Source organism: Zingiber officinale, unplaced genomic scaffold (assembly GCF_018446385.1).
Source record: "Zingiber officinale cultivar Zhangliang unplaced genomic scaffold, Zo_v1.1 ctg103, whole genome shotgun sequence".
NCBI classification, from domain to species: Eukaryota; Viridiplantae; Streptophyta; class Magnoliopsida; order Zingiberales; family Zingiberaceae; genus Zingiber; species Zingiber officinale.
The window spans coordinates 133,209-148,455 of NW_024589806.1; the positions used below are offsets into that span (position 1 = coordinate 133,209).

A 15,247-nucleotide genomic window follows, 5' to 3' on the forward strand; every position below is an offset into this window, starting at 1 on the left:
TCTGCCTTAACCTCCTAAGTGTAAGGATCTGCCTTCAACTCTAAATCCGAAGGTGTTGAATCCGTTCCCTAAACTTCTGAAGTGTTCCCTTTTCTTAGTCTTCAAAGCTTTATCTCCTTTATTACCTCCTGAATCCCCCAAAGCTTCTTTTCCTTTAGTACCTCCTTTTGCCTCAGCCCTAGCAGCCTCAGCCCTATCACCCGTAACTTTTTTTTCAAGAGCAGTATCCCTATCTGACTGATTCTGAAGTGATAGGTTTTTCCCAAGCCTTTACTTTAGGAGCGTTAACTCTTTTTTAAGGGTGACCATCCCTATCAAGAGATTATTGACTAGCAGTATCTCCTTTTGAATCTCCCTCGTATTCTCCTTTAGTAGGCGCTTTATGCTCACCCGATTCCTCAGCAGCTGATTCTACTTTAGGAAGAACTTTTGCGTCACCAGCTGATTAAGGAACGTCTGCCCCAAGGGCAAGATCCCTATTCACTTTATCCCGAGCGTGATCCCTTTCTTTGCCTCCCCATCTGATTCTATGTTTAGGAAGAACTTTTTCATCCCCAGATTCTATGTTTAGGAAGAACTTTTTCATCCCCAGCAGTAACTGAAGAAGATGCATCAACGTAGGAGTGTACCTCCTTTGTTCAAGTAACTAATGTGAGTATCTCCTTTAGTAGCATCCCTACTATACTCAAAAGCCTGAGGTGCTGAATCTGCAGCTGTGGGTGCCTACTCACCATCCTCAACCACCTCAACATCCTAAGCTGTTTACTTAACCTCAAAAGTGGAATCAGCTGACTTCAACTCGAAAGTCAAAGAGCTCGTTGTGAACTCGAAAGTCGAGGAGCTATTTGTTCCCTCCTCATAAGTCTAAAAGGTTCCTACTCCTAAGCCTGGGGTTCCTACTCCTAAGCCGCGGGTTCCTACTCCTAATCCTCAGGTTCCTATGCTGCTCTTTTTATCCCGCCTCATCCCCCGAATCTCCAAACCCAAGTCAAGCCTGAACTCGAAACCCGGTTTTTCTTTTTCCCTTTACTGAAACTCAACATCTGAAGGTTCCTACTCCGAATCCGAAGTCTAAGGTTCCTACTCCTAAGCCTCCTTTGCTGAAGCGTAAGCCTTGTGTTCCTACTCTTAAGCCCCATAGCTAATCCCTACTCCTAAGCCAAAGTTGTCTACTAAGAAGCCTAGTACCTCTGCACTTTAAAGTGAGTATCCGTGTACTCACTAACATCATCCCTCGTAAGGTTAACTTCTAAGTCATCATCAAGAGTAACGTTTACTGAAGTGCCAGCTCTCTCTTTCCAGCTCGCCAGGCGTGGTCATCTCTCTTTCCAGCTCCAATGTACTCTACAGCTGCCCGGCTTCTAAAAGCCGTATCTACTTTGTCCCTCCCTTTTTTATCCCCATAAGATTGTACATCTAGAACAGTAGTACGTACTTTTTCCTCATAGTCATATTCTATTTTATTACCTCCTTTTGTATCAACAGCAGGAACTAAATTTAGTAACTAAGTAAGCAACTGTACCATCGTCAACAGAAGCGCCATCCCTCCCCCTTCCCTGATTCTTCTCCTTTAGTAGTGACTTCCCTCTCCCTACCTTCTTCTGAGTTGAGAGGTTGAAGATCATTTACTTTTATTGAGTTCTACTTTATCATCAGTAACTTCGCCAGCTCTACTCTACTCAAAAGCTTCCTTACCCTCTAAAGTGTAAGCATCTGCCTTACCCTCACCATCCGAGGACCCCCTTGATGAGTGTAACTCATCAGTCTAGGACCCTCGTCTCAAGTCATAATCCCCTGACTAAGTATCAACTCAAAGTTCGAAGCTTCTGTTTTCTTTTCTTTTAGTAAGTAATATAAGATCTTGCAATGCGAGGTTTACTCTTTTAAGAGCATCCTCCGGTGTTGAATCCGAAGCCTTTTACTCTTTAAGTGTAAGCTTCCTCTTTATTAAACTCAAAAGTCTAGGACTGAAACTCCAAAGCCTTAGGTGCGTACTCGTAAGCCGAAGTCTAAGTTTCCTACTCTAACTCACAAGTCGAACCCCTCTCCTACTCTGAAGCGTAAGCTTTATGTGCGTACTGAGTATCCTCCTAAGTCTTTCAATCCTTTCCTTACTATATTATCCCTCCCTCCTGTCCTCCGAAGCTGCATCCCTGTGCTTTTTCTTATAAAGTATCTACTTACTTTCTTTCTTTTGCAACTAAGTAATGAACGTGAGCAACTTCCTCATAAGGAACGTGAGCAACTTTCCTGAAGGGAAGCACGACTAGTCAACTTTCAAAAGTGGAAGCCTTTGTTTCCTCCTCAAAATCCTAACCCAACTCCTAAGTGTGATCCTCTTTATTAAATTCAACATCCGAAGCTGCTGCCTTAACCTCTAAAGTGTAAGCAGCTGAAGTAACCTCTAAAGTGGAAGTTGTTGAATCTGTTCCCTGGGCTTAAAAGCTTCCTCTCCTTTTGTTTTGCAACTAAGGAAGTAACGTAAGCACCTTCCTTAAGCGAAGCACGACTAGTCAACTCAAAAGGCGAAGCACTACTATGAAACTTCCAAAGGCGCAGCCATTGTTTCCTACTCTTAATCCTCACCCCACTCCTAAGTCGAAGCTTAGTCAACTCAAAAGTGTAAGGTGTTGTTGAATCGGAATCCGTTCGCTCCCCTTCAACTGTGTCCCTTTGCTTCTTCTTAAAAGCAGCCTTTCCTTTATGAACTAGTGAATCCCCCAAAGCATAATTTCCTTTAGTACCTTCCGTATCTCCTTTCTCTCCTTTTTAATCAAGGGATGCGTGACCACATGTCTCTGCTTTTCTTTTCTTTGACTTAGTTGCTTCCTCAACAGCCTGAGGTGTTGAATCCGAAGCAAAGTCAAAAGTCTAAGCTTCCTCTGCTGTAAAGTCAAAAGTCTAAGCCTCCTCTTCTTCCTTTGCCTTACCCTCAAAATCTGCATCCTAAGCAACTGTACTATCTGCTTCTTTTTTATTGTGAACTTTTTTATGAGCCCCATCTGCGTCTCCTGCTCTTTATGAATGAGCCCTATCTGATTCTCCTGCTTTATTACCTCCTTTTGCCTAAGTAGTTGAAATCCCTATCTGTATCTGCACCTGATTCTATTTTATGACCTACTCCAACTGAAGGAAGTACTTTAGTATCCTTTGGCTTTATTTAACTCTGTAAGTTGAAGCTTCCTTTTCCTTTTCCTTACGCTCAACATCTGAATCCTCTGCCTTAACCTCTAAAGTGGAAGCAGCTTACTTACCCTTACCATCTGAATCCTCTGCCTTACCCTGAACAGTGTAATCCTCTTCTTCTTCTTTATTAAGCTCAAAAGGCTAAGCTGCCTCTTCCTTAAGCTCAAAAGTCGAATCCTCATCCTCTGCCTTAACCTCCTAAGCTAAGTTGAAGCCTTTGTTTCCTACTCGTAAGCCTCTCCCAACTGAAAGTGTGATCCTCTTCCTTAACTTCAAAAGTCGAAGCATCTTCCTTAACCTCCAAAGTGTAAGTTGTTGAATCTGTTCCTTCCCCTTCAAGGGTTTCCCCCTGCTTCTTTCTTAACTTAAAAGCTTTATCTCCTTTATGAACTAGTGAAGCTGAATCCCCCTCTGATTCTATGTTTAGTGACGACTTTTCTTTTGTATCAACAGCAGGAACTAAAGAAGAAGAAGATGCCTCACGAGAGTAGTGTAGTGTACCTACTTTCTTTTTTTCTTTTCAAGTGTCTAATGTTAGTATTTTAGCAGCATCCGCACTAGCCTCAAAAGCCTGAGGTGCTGAATCTGCAGCTTTGTTTTCCTCCTTTCCCAAGCCTCACCCACCTCAACATCGTAAGGAGTTTACTTAACCTCTAAAGTGTATCGTTGTTGCCTCCTCCTAAGTCGAATCCCCTAAGGAATGCTTTTTCTTGTGCCCTACTGATCATCCCTATGTGTAACGCCCTACTCTGAAGCGTAAGCCTTAGGTTCCTACTCTGAATCCGAGTATGCTTTTTTTTTCTTGTGCGCTAGTATTGTAGTATAATTCCAACTCCCAAGCATCCCTCTGCGGTGTCATCCCTCTCTCCAGTAACTGCTGTCGCTGCAGTCTTTCCTTTATCAACAGTAACTGCGGTAGCTCTACTATACTATACTCAAAAGCTGCCTTAAACTGAAAATCGTAAGGAGTTTACTTAACCTCTAAAGTTGAATCCTCTTAAATGAAGTAACCTATGAAGTGTGATCCTCTTTATTACCCTAAGCATCGTAAGCCGGTGTTGCCGACTCGTAAGCCTCACCGAACTCCTAAGTGTGATCTTCTTCCTTAAGCTCAACATTCTAAGCCTCTTTTCTTTATGAAACTGAAAATCCTAAGTGTGATCTTCTTCCTTAAGCTCAACATTCTAAGCCTAAGCAAGACTAGTTACCTCTAAAGTCTAAGTTGTTGAATCTGTTTTCCCTGAACTGAGGAGTGTTCCCCTGGCTTATTCTTAAAAGCTTCCTTTTCTGCTTTATTACCTCCTTTTGTATCAGTGTTTGATTCTATGTTTAGTTGCAAATATTATTTATGACCTATTCTTTCTTACTTTATCTGCATCCCTATCTCTATACCTTTCCCTAGCTTCTTTCCCTTTTGACTCCCCTTGAGTATGAGTGTGACGAACTCTACCCTATGCCTATCTTTCGCGATCGCGTCTTCTTTGTTTGTATCTTCTCAACAGCTGATTCTCCCTTTAGTATTCACTTTTGCCTTCCTATTACTTATATTATTTATTCTACTTGAGTAACGTCTTCTCTATCTGTCAAGTTTAGTAACGTATGCGTTATTTTGTTAGCAGCGTGTCTGCGTGAACACAAGTCTCGTCTGATTCTAGTTTATGCCCTACTTTTGCATCCTTTGGCTTTGCCTTACCCTCATCATCCGAAGCCTATGACTTACCCTCAACAGTGGAAGCCTCTTTAGGAAACTCAACAGTCGATGCCAAACTCAAAATCCGAAGCAAACTCAACAGTCGATGCCAAATTAAAAATCCGAAGCCTCCTCTTCCTTACCCTCAAGATCGGAAGTTGTTGAATCTGTTGCCTTAACTGAAAATGGGTCGCTTTCCCTTTGCTTAAAAGCATCCTTTCCTTTATTCCCTACTGAAGCTGAATCCCGATCTGATTCTCTTTTAGGAAGAACTTTAGCTTCCTTTGGCTTTGGCTTAACCTCCTAAGTGGAAGCCTCTTCCTTACCCTCCAAATCGTAAGCCTCTGCCTTAACCTCCTAAGTTGAAGGAGCTGAAGTAAACTAGAAAGTGTAAGTTGTTGAATCCTAATCTGTTCCCTCACCTTCAACTGGTTCCTTATTCTTAAAAGCTTCTTTTCTTTTATTCCCTACTGAAGCATCATCCCCATCTGATTCTATGTTTAGGAAGAACTTTGTTCATCCCCATCTGATTCTCTTTTATTAAGTACTTTTGCCTCAACAGCAGTAACTGAAGAAGATGCCTCACCGTAGTAGTGTACCTGCTTTGTTCAAGTAACTAATGTTAGTCGCGACTTTAGGAGCATCCCTACTATACTAAACCTGAGGTGCTGAATCTGCAGCTGTGTTTGCCTACTCTTAAGGCTCACCTACCTCAAAAGTGGAATCAGCTTACTTAAGCTCATAAGGCGAAGCATCTTACTTAACCTCACCATCCGAAGCTACAGTAGGAACTACTTTGTGAAGCCCTCCCTGATTCTGCTTTAGTATGAACTTTCCCTATGCGAGTTCCTATTCTTTCTCCTGTGTACTCTAAATCCGCATCCTACGGTGCCTACTCTAAAGCCTAAGCTTCCTAATCCTAAGAAGTAACTTCCTCCCAAGTGGAATCAGCTTACTTAAGCTCATAAGCCTTAGTTGTTGAATCCGAAGTCTCCGAAGTCTAGTAGTGCGTCAACTCATAATTGGAATGAGCTGACTGAAACTAAAAAGTCGAATCAGCTTACTTCAACTCTAAATCCTAAGCATCAGCCTTAAACTCGAAAGTCGAATAGCTATTTATTTGTGAACTCGAAAGTCGAATAGCTGTTTGTGAACTCGAAAGTGGAATAGCTATTTGTTCCCTCCTCCTAAGTCTAAAAGGTTCCTACTCTGAATCCGAAGTGGAAGGTTTCTACTCGTAAGCCTAGTCGAGCTAATGCCTAAACTAACTGAACATCGGACGGTGCTGACGTATCTGGCTTAGTAGTATAATTAACTTTCTCAACTCAATGTAAGTAACTCAAGATCCTAATCTTCCTTTTAAGCCTTCGCCTTAAACTCATAAGTGTGAGTTTCTTCCTTTGCCGAGTATGCTTTTTTCCTTCACCGGTAGGAATACTAGTAAACTCAAAAGTCGAAGACCTATCTATCATTTTACCCTAAGCTGAATCCCGATCTGATTCTATGTTTATGGGTGACTTTTCACTTTTGACTCATTACCTCCTTTATCATCTTTTGACTCATTACCTTGCGTAAGCAGTTTCAATCCCCATCGCCATCTGATTCTATTTTATGACCTATACTCTCCAACTGAGGGACCTACTTTCTTTAGCATCCGAAGCCTTTTTTTTCCTTCAACTCCTAAGTGTAAGGATCTGCCTTCAACTCAACATCTGAAGTTGTTTAATCCGAAGCCACTTCAAAGTAGTCTTTATTCTTAAAAGCGTGATCTCCACCTCCTGAATCCCCCAAAGCTTCTTCTCTCCTTTAGTGGCACCTTTTGCCTCATTGTATGATTATTCTAGTTTATTAGCAACATATTATTTATGCCCTACTCTTACTTTATCTGCATCCCTATCTCCGTAGCTTCCCGAGCTTCTTTCCCTTTTGACTCCCCTTAGTCTTATTCTTTATCTAGTGGTAGTAACTCTACGCGAGCCCTATGCCTACCTTCCCTATCGCGTCTTCTTTTTGTTTGTATCGTCAACAGCTGATTCTCCCTTTAGTATTAACTTTTGCCTTACTATAGGATGTTGTTACTTGAGTCTCTTCTTTTCTATCTCTGTCAAGTTTAGTCTCGTTTTCTCTATCTCTGTTTAGTCTCTTCTTCTCTATCTTTCAAGTGTTAGTAAGTGTATTGGTTCTTTGTTTGTCGGATCGTATGCGTTATTTGTTTATTATCGTCTGCGTGATTGTGATTTAGATACTTAGTTTTCAAGCCCTGAATTGATCTATTTGATTCTCTTCTGCGTGATCTGATTGAGATGGTGACTTTTCACTCCCTGGCTTGATCTATGTTTATCTTCCTAATTAGTTGTTTAAATTGCTCTATTTTATCCTTTGAATTTGGTGTTTCAAATGGATCTTTTTTTATCTTCCTAATTAGTTGTTGAAATTGCTCTATTTTATCCTTTGAATTTGGTGTTTCAAATGGATCTTATTCTTTTAGCATAGCAACGTCTGCGTGATCGTATTTATCTCTTTCCCCTTGTGCTTTTTTTTTTTCTTAAGTGCGAGGTTCAACATAAGCAACTTAAAGTATGACCTATCCCGTCATCAACGGAAGTACCTATCCCAGCGTCAGCATAAGCAATAGAAGCTCCTATCCCATCCCTCTCGTAAGCTACTTTCCCCAGCTGTATGAAAAGCAGCATCCCCAAGGTGTGATTACTAAGTATGTGAACTCTCATTATGAGCCTTATCCTCAAAGTCTGCCCTCCCCTAACGAGTGTAAGCATTATCTCCTTTCGGAAGAACTTTTGTGCCTCACCTTCCTCAGGAAAGGATTCTACTTTAGTGGGTACTTTTGAAGCCTCCCTCTATTCTGCTGCTTTATCTGCTTTCTCCCTAAGTTGTTTTTTTCAACCCCTTCCCTTCCGTTCAGCTCTTCGCCCCTTCCCTTCCGTTCAGCTCTTCGCCCCTTCCCTTCCGTTCAGCTCTTCGCCCCTTCCCTTCCGTTCAGCTCTTCGCCCCTTCCCTTCCGTTCAGCTCTTCGCCCCTCACTTTAAAACGAGCTATCTTCCGCGTCGAATACTTTATCACATAATAAGTCGCTCCTCTCTCTCAGCAACAAGAGTGAATGGCCCAAAGCCATGTTAGCAATACTGTAATCCGCTGACGTCGAGCCCAATCCCCATCAGCAGTATTTTATGGCTCGAGCACATGCGAGAGGGGAAATTTAATGTATTGTGATCCAATATTTTTCGGGGCAGATTCCTTATTGAAGGGTCTTAAAAAGAAAGAACATATACAGACACTCTCGCATACTAAAACAGAAGAGCTATTACATTACCGCTCAGTGGGGGTCCAGCATATCGGGGATACAGAAAAGAAAGCTATAGTAAAGTATAAAAAGAAAGTGTGAGAAATTAAGCTACTAGTTCAAGAGTTAAGTATATCATCTGTCTTGCAGATTTGTTTGCTTGAATGAATGTATTCAGGACGAGAAGGCACCTACACCCTAACCCATCAGCGGTATTTTCTTCGCAATAGTGGAGCTGCGGCCCCCGCGAAAGCCGGTCAACGGTTGCTGTAAGATCTTCATCCAGAATGAAAGCAGAAACGCAGACAGGAGAAAGAATTAGTTCGGGGCAGCAGTAGTATTTAAAGCAACTATGCAAACTACTTCAATTAAAATTCAAAGTCAGTTAAGTTAAGTTAGGGCAATTTGATTCACTAGACGGGCATCTAATGGGAAAGCAACTATGCAAACTACTTACCTTACCTTAAAAGTCAGTTAAGTTAAGTTAGGGCAATTTGATTCACTAGACGGGCATCTATAGTATTTAAAGCAACTATGCAAACTCCTGACCTGACCTTCAAAGTCAGTTAAGTTAAGTGAGGGCCATTTTCTTAGGATCAATATAATACAGGGCATTTAACGTTAAGGGTGTGAAACAGAAAGACTTTTCACACTCGCATACTTAAACAGAAGAGCTATTACACTTCATAGAACACATAACCTCGCACGGGGAAAGCAGGGAATTACATTACCTTATGGTCGAGCCTATCGTACCTGTGGTATACTCTCTCCCTTACGTCCCTTGACTTTGATTTTGTTTTACTTGTCCCTACTGCTACTTCCTCCTCTATTCTGTAGCCTGAGGCAAGAGGGCACTATCAAACAAGTTCTCGGGTGGGATCCTAAGCTAAGTAAGGTCGGGGGTTCTTCCTGGTTGGTGTTGCTCACCGCTTCTCTCGTGCCTCGTTCCTTTCATTTGAGTTGCACAAATGTAGCGATATATAAGTAGGGTTTCTTTATGTGTCATATATACTAGCTCTTTATCTTATCTGCTTCATTTAATGCTTCCCTCTTCCCCTAGCTTTTTTCAGTATCGTTTTTTTACTCCTCGCACGCCTGCTTCCCGCGCATAAGAGGTGGAGCGGTCCCAAGCTAAGTCCAAGAAATTCATGGTAAGGTAGGAGGTTTGCACGGCTCCAAGAAGATCAAAGCAATCTCGACACGTCTTCACTCAGGCACCTGAGCTTTCCCCTTCCCTCTACTCCTGCGCCTCTTCCTTTGCTTCTGTTCATTCCATCTTCCGCTGTAGCTGAGGCTTGAGTTTATGCCCGTGTATTCTTCTCTGTACCCTCTGTGTCACCAGTACTGATTTGCTTTTCCGGCAGCTGAGCTAAGTTTAGTAAATAAAACTGAACCTTTCTGAATGTCTTTTGGGGTGCCTTCCCTATTGGTTAAGCAGATGGTTCTTTCTTATCTAAGGATGCCCCGAACTCTTTTAAAGAGTCATCGGGCACTTGCTTATATATGATATTTGCTTTGTGCCGAGTCCGATCCTGTTCGCTCTGCTCCTTTCATTGTCGTTTTGCTTTTATGCTATTGTCAATAAATCTATGGGAGGAGGGACAGTTGGGAAGAACCACACCAACTGAGATTAAAACAACAGAAAGATAGGAGAGCTAAGGCCCAGGACTGCGAACAACAATCATAAAAAGAAGGTACTATATTAAGATAATAGTGGAATAGTTTGCTACGTTGAGACGGGGTGACGCGGCACTTCCTTAATTCCCATTCAAAGGAGCAGAGCAGTGTAGATCTTTCTACGTGTTTTTTTTAATAGTGAATGAAGGGGCCCCAAAGGCCAGACTATCCTACTGGCCCAGTTAGACATGTGAATGGTGTTGTTGCTCTGGAATTTGAGCGAATGCCCTGAAAACCCTCACTAACGTCCCTCTCTCTCTCCCGGAACTTGATTTCGAGACTCCACTTAGCCCTTTAATATTTCTCACTCCACTTAGCACGTCTAACTCACTCGTACCTCTCACGTCACGTCGCTGCGCTCGTTCCTTCCATTCACGACTCTTGCTGGGATCGCAATACTTGAGACTTTTAGGGAGATTGTTAGAGCGATAGCGAGAGAGTCTCTTTGAATAGGCTCGACCAAGCGTCAAGTATTAAAAGGAAGTGTGACACCTCCCGCGAAAGGTATTTCTTCCCCGTCTTGCTTGCTTTCATTCATGGATTCAGGACGAAAAGGGACCGCCCCCCCTAACCCATCAGCGGTATTTTCAAGGCCGTCAGTGGACCAAGGTCCCGCGAAGTACTTAAGTAAGTGCAACGGTTGCTTAAGATCCTAAATTAACTGAAAGCTCTTGAGTACACTTAAAAGAAGCGTGAAAGAAAGAATTTGTTCGGGGCAGATAACGTTAACAGTATTCTGATTTTGATGCCAGATAAAAACACTTACGAGAGAGAGAGTAGAGTTCATGCGTGAAAGAAAGAAAGAATTTGTTCGGGGCAGATAACGTTAACAGTTATGGTCTTTTTATGCCGTCTCATATCTTCATTAGAGAGAGAGAGTGTTTTTGTTCTTAGTAGATCTTTCGTAGTTTTGAATAGAAAAAAGAATCAATTATGAAACTCAAGTAGCAACTGTTGTCCCACAGTGGAGGGGCAGGCGAGGAGAGAGGGAGACCGACAATTGCCTTCTCGTGAAAGGAAAGAAGTACTCTATCTGATTCCCTCCTCTTAACAGTAGAGCTACTTTCATAACCGAACTCATTAATAGGTGCTAGGGTAGGGTATGAGTCCATTCCAGTATAAGCAGGCTCCGCTCCTTTCTTGTTAGCTTTGAGTCTGAGGGAATCGACCTCGTATATATACCTCAGTGCTCGAACTTAAGGGCATCGACCTCATATATATACCTAAGTCAGTGCTCGAACTTCACTTAAGGGAAAGGCAGAGGGTTAGAGTTCATGGCCCATCAGCAGTATTTTGTCGTAAATTGCCCCCATCAGCAGTATTTTGTCGCGATTACTTAGGGTGGGGCTATTCAAAACGTATACTGATCTAGAGCAAGAGGTCTACAATGGTGTACCATTTACTCTTTTCATTCACGACTGGTAATATGCAGAATTTATAAGAGAGCTTTTTCGGGACTCATATCATGGTGTCGGGACAGGATACATGCGCTTTTGCCCGTGAGGTTACCTATAGAGTGATGTTGAGGAGCTTTGGTAGCTGATACGCTCGACTCAAAGGAAAGGTGAAGAAAGAGCTGCCTAGGACAAAAAGAAGTTAAACGAGTTCACGTTCGGGACGGGATCCAACTGAGAAAGATAAAGAATAGCGTATGAGAAATAGCTGCTGAAGGAGAGTCCGTATAAGCGTACGAGTCCGGAGCAGCTCTTGTTGTCCTGTCCTTAAGATTCAGAGTTCATGGTTGAAAGCCCTTTTACGCTCAGCAGCAGGGGGAGGTCCGAGTTCCGGCTTCTATCCTTATTTCTTTGTAGCTCGACCGGAGAGGCACTTTGAATATAATACAGAAGCTGGTGAGGTACCCTCGTTCGCGTTCATAACTTTAAATAGTCGTTCTAGGCCAATAGCAACTGAATCCGATAAGTCATATATCTTAGCTGCGTTGCGCTCCGAACATATGCCGGGAATTCTAATCTTTACAAAACCACTGGTTCAGAGAGGGACGAATTCATCATATCATCCCGTACGAGTGCTTTTCAGCTCTTCTTTTCCGGACTTGAGTACGACAGCTCACATTCGAAAGGACAGAATCAACTCACATTGCAACCGGAACAAATTAGACTCACTAAGCTACGGGAACTGATGAAACTCGTCTAGACGTCGCTGTCGCTCGTACCTTACGCTACGCCAACTCTCTCTGGACTCTTACGGGACTCAACATATAAGTAGGCACTGATGACATTCCAAAGCTTCTGCCCCTCTCTATAGGTCAGCTTCTCTCGTTCGGGATGGTCACGTATGGTCACGTTAAGTTGATGCATGTGTTAAGCGTAAACGCAGACAGAAAAATTGACAGGGCAGATAACGTTAACTTAAATTGGATTTGTATGCCAGGACGAATTGATCAAATATGAGACGTGAAGAACTCGTTGATTCGCTATCGCCCTTACGGCCCTTTCTTTTCTCTTTCCGACCGAGGGACTTGCTGCTCATCTTGAAATCAACTATGGCGGAAGCACGAGATCAGAGTCGTTAAAGATGGCCATTGCTCTGGGAAAGACAAAACTAAACTGATGTCCGAACTAGGCCCGAACTAGGTCCAATTCGATCGAACATAGTAAGGTCACACCATCTAATGTGGAAGATCTACATGATGAGTTAGCAGAGTGTCTCACCCAGGATCTCATTCTATTGGCTGGTGGGATGCATCGTACTCAGGTCTGGACGTGGTACAGTATGGAGATTGAGGTTGCAATGACCACCACCACGATAAGAACAATAGAAACCTCTTAGGAGAGCATGGAGGACACGCTGACGTCTATAGGCCATTGGGGGAAAACCTAGATTACCATGACCTAAATGAACAAGATCCTCATCTTATTAGGAGCTATCCTTAGTGAGGTGGGATTCAAGTGTGGAAGATTCATTTGCCTATGTCGACAGTCCAAGTGACATATCACGCCCGGCCGGACGACCATGGAATTCACAACAGGCCGGGTCTACTATAGCGAAGAACTCTTATATGCGCGGGGCTACTCTTCCACTGGCGGGGGAAATAAGATGGAGAGTGCTTTCGAACCAAGCCACCTCTACCACCAACGACGCAAAGAGTAAAGGAAAAGCCTGGATTCACTCGCTCTACGGAAGATTAGGGAGAAAGCCAGAGAGTACGTGAGATCTGCTACGAAGAAACCTAGAAAGAATTGGATAGCTTTCAGTCGGCAGCTGTCCGATGAGTACTAGTTCATTTAGTAAACTACATGAGAAAGAGCACCAGTCTTAGCGACGAAGACTGGAAACCCCAGAAAAAGAGCATTTTCTATTATGGAACATACATATCAATACGCATGGATAATCACTTATCTTCCACTCCCAGTTACAATGTAAATAGGATTAGGGCTTCTACTTATTTTATTCCGACTGCAACAAAAAAGATTCGTCGTATATGGGCAATTCCTAGTATTTTATTCTTAAGTATAGCTATGGTATTTTCAGCCAATTTCTCTATTCAAGAAAGAAATGGAAGTGATATCTATCAATATCTATCGTCTGGGACCATCAATAATGATTTCTCCAGAGAGTTAGGATATTTCATCGATCCACTTCGTTCGATTATGACAATACTCATTACTACTGTTGGAATCATGGTTCTGATTGATAGTGAGAATGAGATGTCCCATGATCAAGGATATTGAAGATTGATTGCTTATATGAGTTTATTCAATGCTTCTATGTTGGGATTAGTTACCAGTTCGAATTGGATTCCAATTGATCGGGAACTAGTGGGAATGTGTTCTTATTTATTAATAGGATTTTGGTTCACACGACCGACTGCTGCAAGTGCTTGTCAGAAAGCGGGGATTTTGCTTGATTATTAGGAATCTGGTAGTTCTCAATTTCGGGATTTGTTCGAAATAACTAACAACTTGATACACATTAATAAGAATGGGGTCAGTTCTGAATTTGAGACTTTGTGTGCCTTTCCTCGGTGCAGTTGCTAAACCCGCGCGATTTGCCCTTCATGTATGGTTGGTTACCTGATGCAATGGAAGGACCTACTCCTATTTCGGCTCTTATACACGCAGATACCATGGTTGCAGCGGGAATGATTCTTCTAGCTCGACTTCTTCCTCTTTTCATATCCATACCTTAGATAATGAATATTCTTTGGTGTCATAACAGTACGAGCTACCTTGGCTCTTGCTCAAAGAGATATCAAGAGAAGTTTGGCCTGGGTTAGATTATGTTAGCTATAGGTTTAGGTTCTGATCGAGCCCATTTGCTTACTCACGCCTATTCTAAAGCGGATCCGGAGCCTCATTCACTGGAACCTATTGTTGGATATTCACCAGATAAACGTAAGAATATGATTTTGATGGGCTAAAGATAGATTCCAATTAGAAGAACAGGTACACTTTCTCTTCCACCTCTTGCTTCTTTTTGGTCGAAATATGAGTTCACCAATTTCCTTCTTGGATTCACTGCATTTCGCGTGTAGACAGATCTTATTGACTCTCTCGCGAAAGAGCCGAAAAGGGAAGGGCACGGGTCATTATTGTTGTATTCACTCCCGAGTCTGATGCTGCTGTTGGATCCAGAAGCAAATGAACTCCTTTCCGCCGCTCTGTACGTCTGCTCTTTGATTGAATGGAATTTGCTCTACTGCAAAGAAGCTCTGGAGGGGGCACTCAAGCTTCAACTCGTCTTGTGGCAGCCCACTCCCAACTGGAAAGCAAGGAAGGAGGAACGAGCGATAGCGACGTCGTTGAAAGAATAGTTGTGTGATTCCAGGTTTGGAAGGTCCGAGCGAAAGAGAAGGAAAGAATAGGTACGAGTGAGAACGACGTGGGCAGATCTTTCGTAGTTTTGAATAGCCATTCACGCAATAAATAATAGCTTCTGCTGGGATCGACCGTCAATATTAGGGTTAGAGTGAATGGCGCGTGCCATTCACGCAATACTGTAATCCGCTTGGGTAGATCTTTCGTAGTTTTGAATAGCCAAAAACAAAATACTGCTGATGGGTTCCGCTCTGGCCCCAAAGGAAATACCATTTACGACTAGACGTCATTATATTTTATTGAGCATCGCGACGTGTAGACGGGGTATCCCTCATGCGAGCACCCAAACCTTCCTTCTAGCGCGAGCTAGGAAAGTGAGGTCCGAGTGAGAACGACGGCAACTATCATAATATAAGTCAATTATCCATTCGGATTCTCAAAGCATCTATTCGGATTCTCTCCTCTACTACTGAAGATCATTATTTGCTTCCCAACTCCATCTTCGGCTGACTGCTCTATATAGGATCGCATTCTTTGCCTTCTCCCCCTTTCCTTTAGAGGAGATCCGATCCCACCCTCTAGTGAAAGAAGCCCTACATACCCACTCTTCTTTCC

At 42.7% G+C, this 15,247-nt stretch overlaps 1 pseudogene; it reads left to right on the forward strand.

Annotated features, from left to right (window-relative positions):
• The first annotated feature begins 13,175 nt into the window (after positions 1–13,175).
• On the forward strand, positions 13,176–14,349 carry LOC122035757 (annotated as a pseudogene).
• The last annotated feature ends 898 nt before the right edge of the window (positions 14,350–15,247 follow it).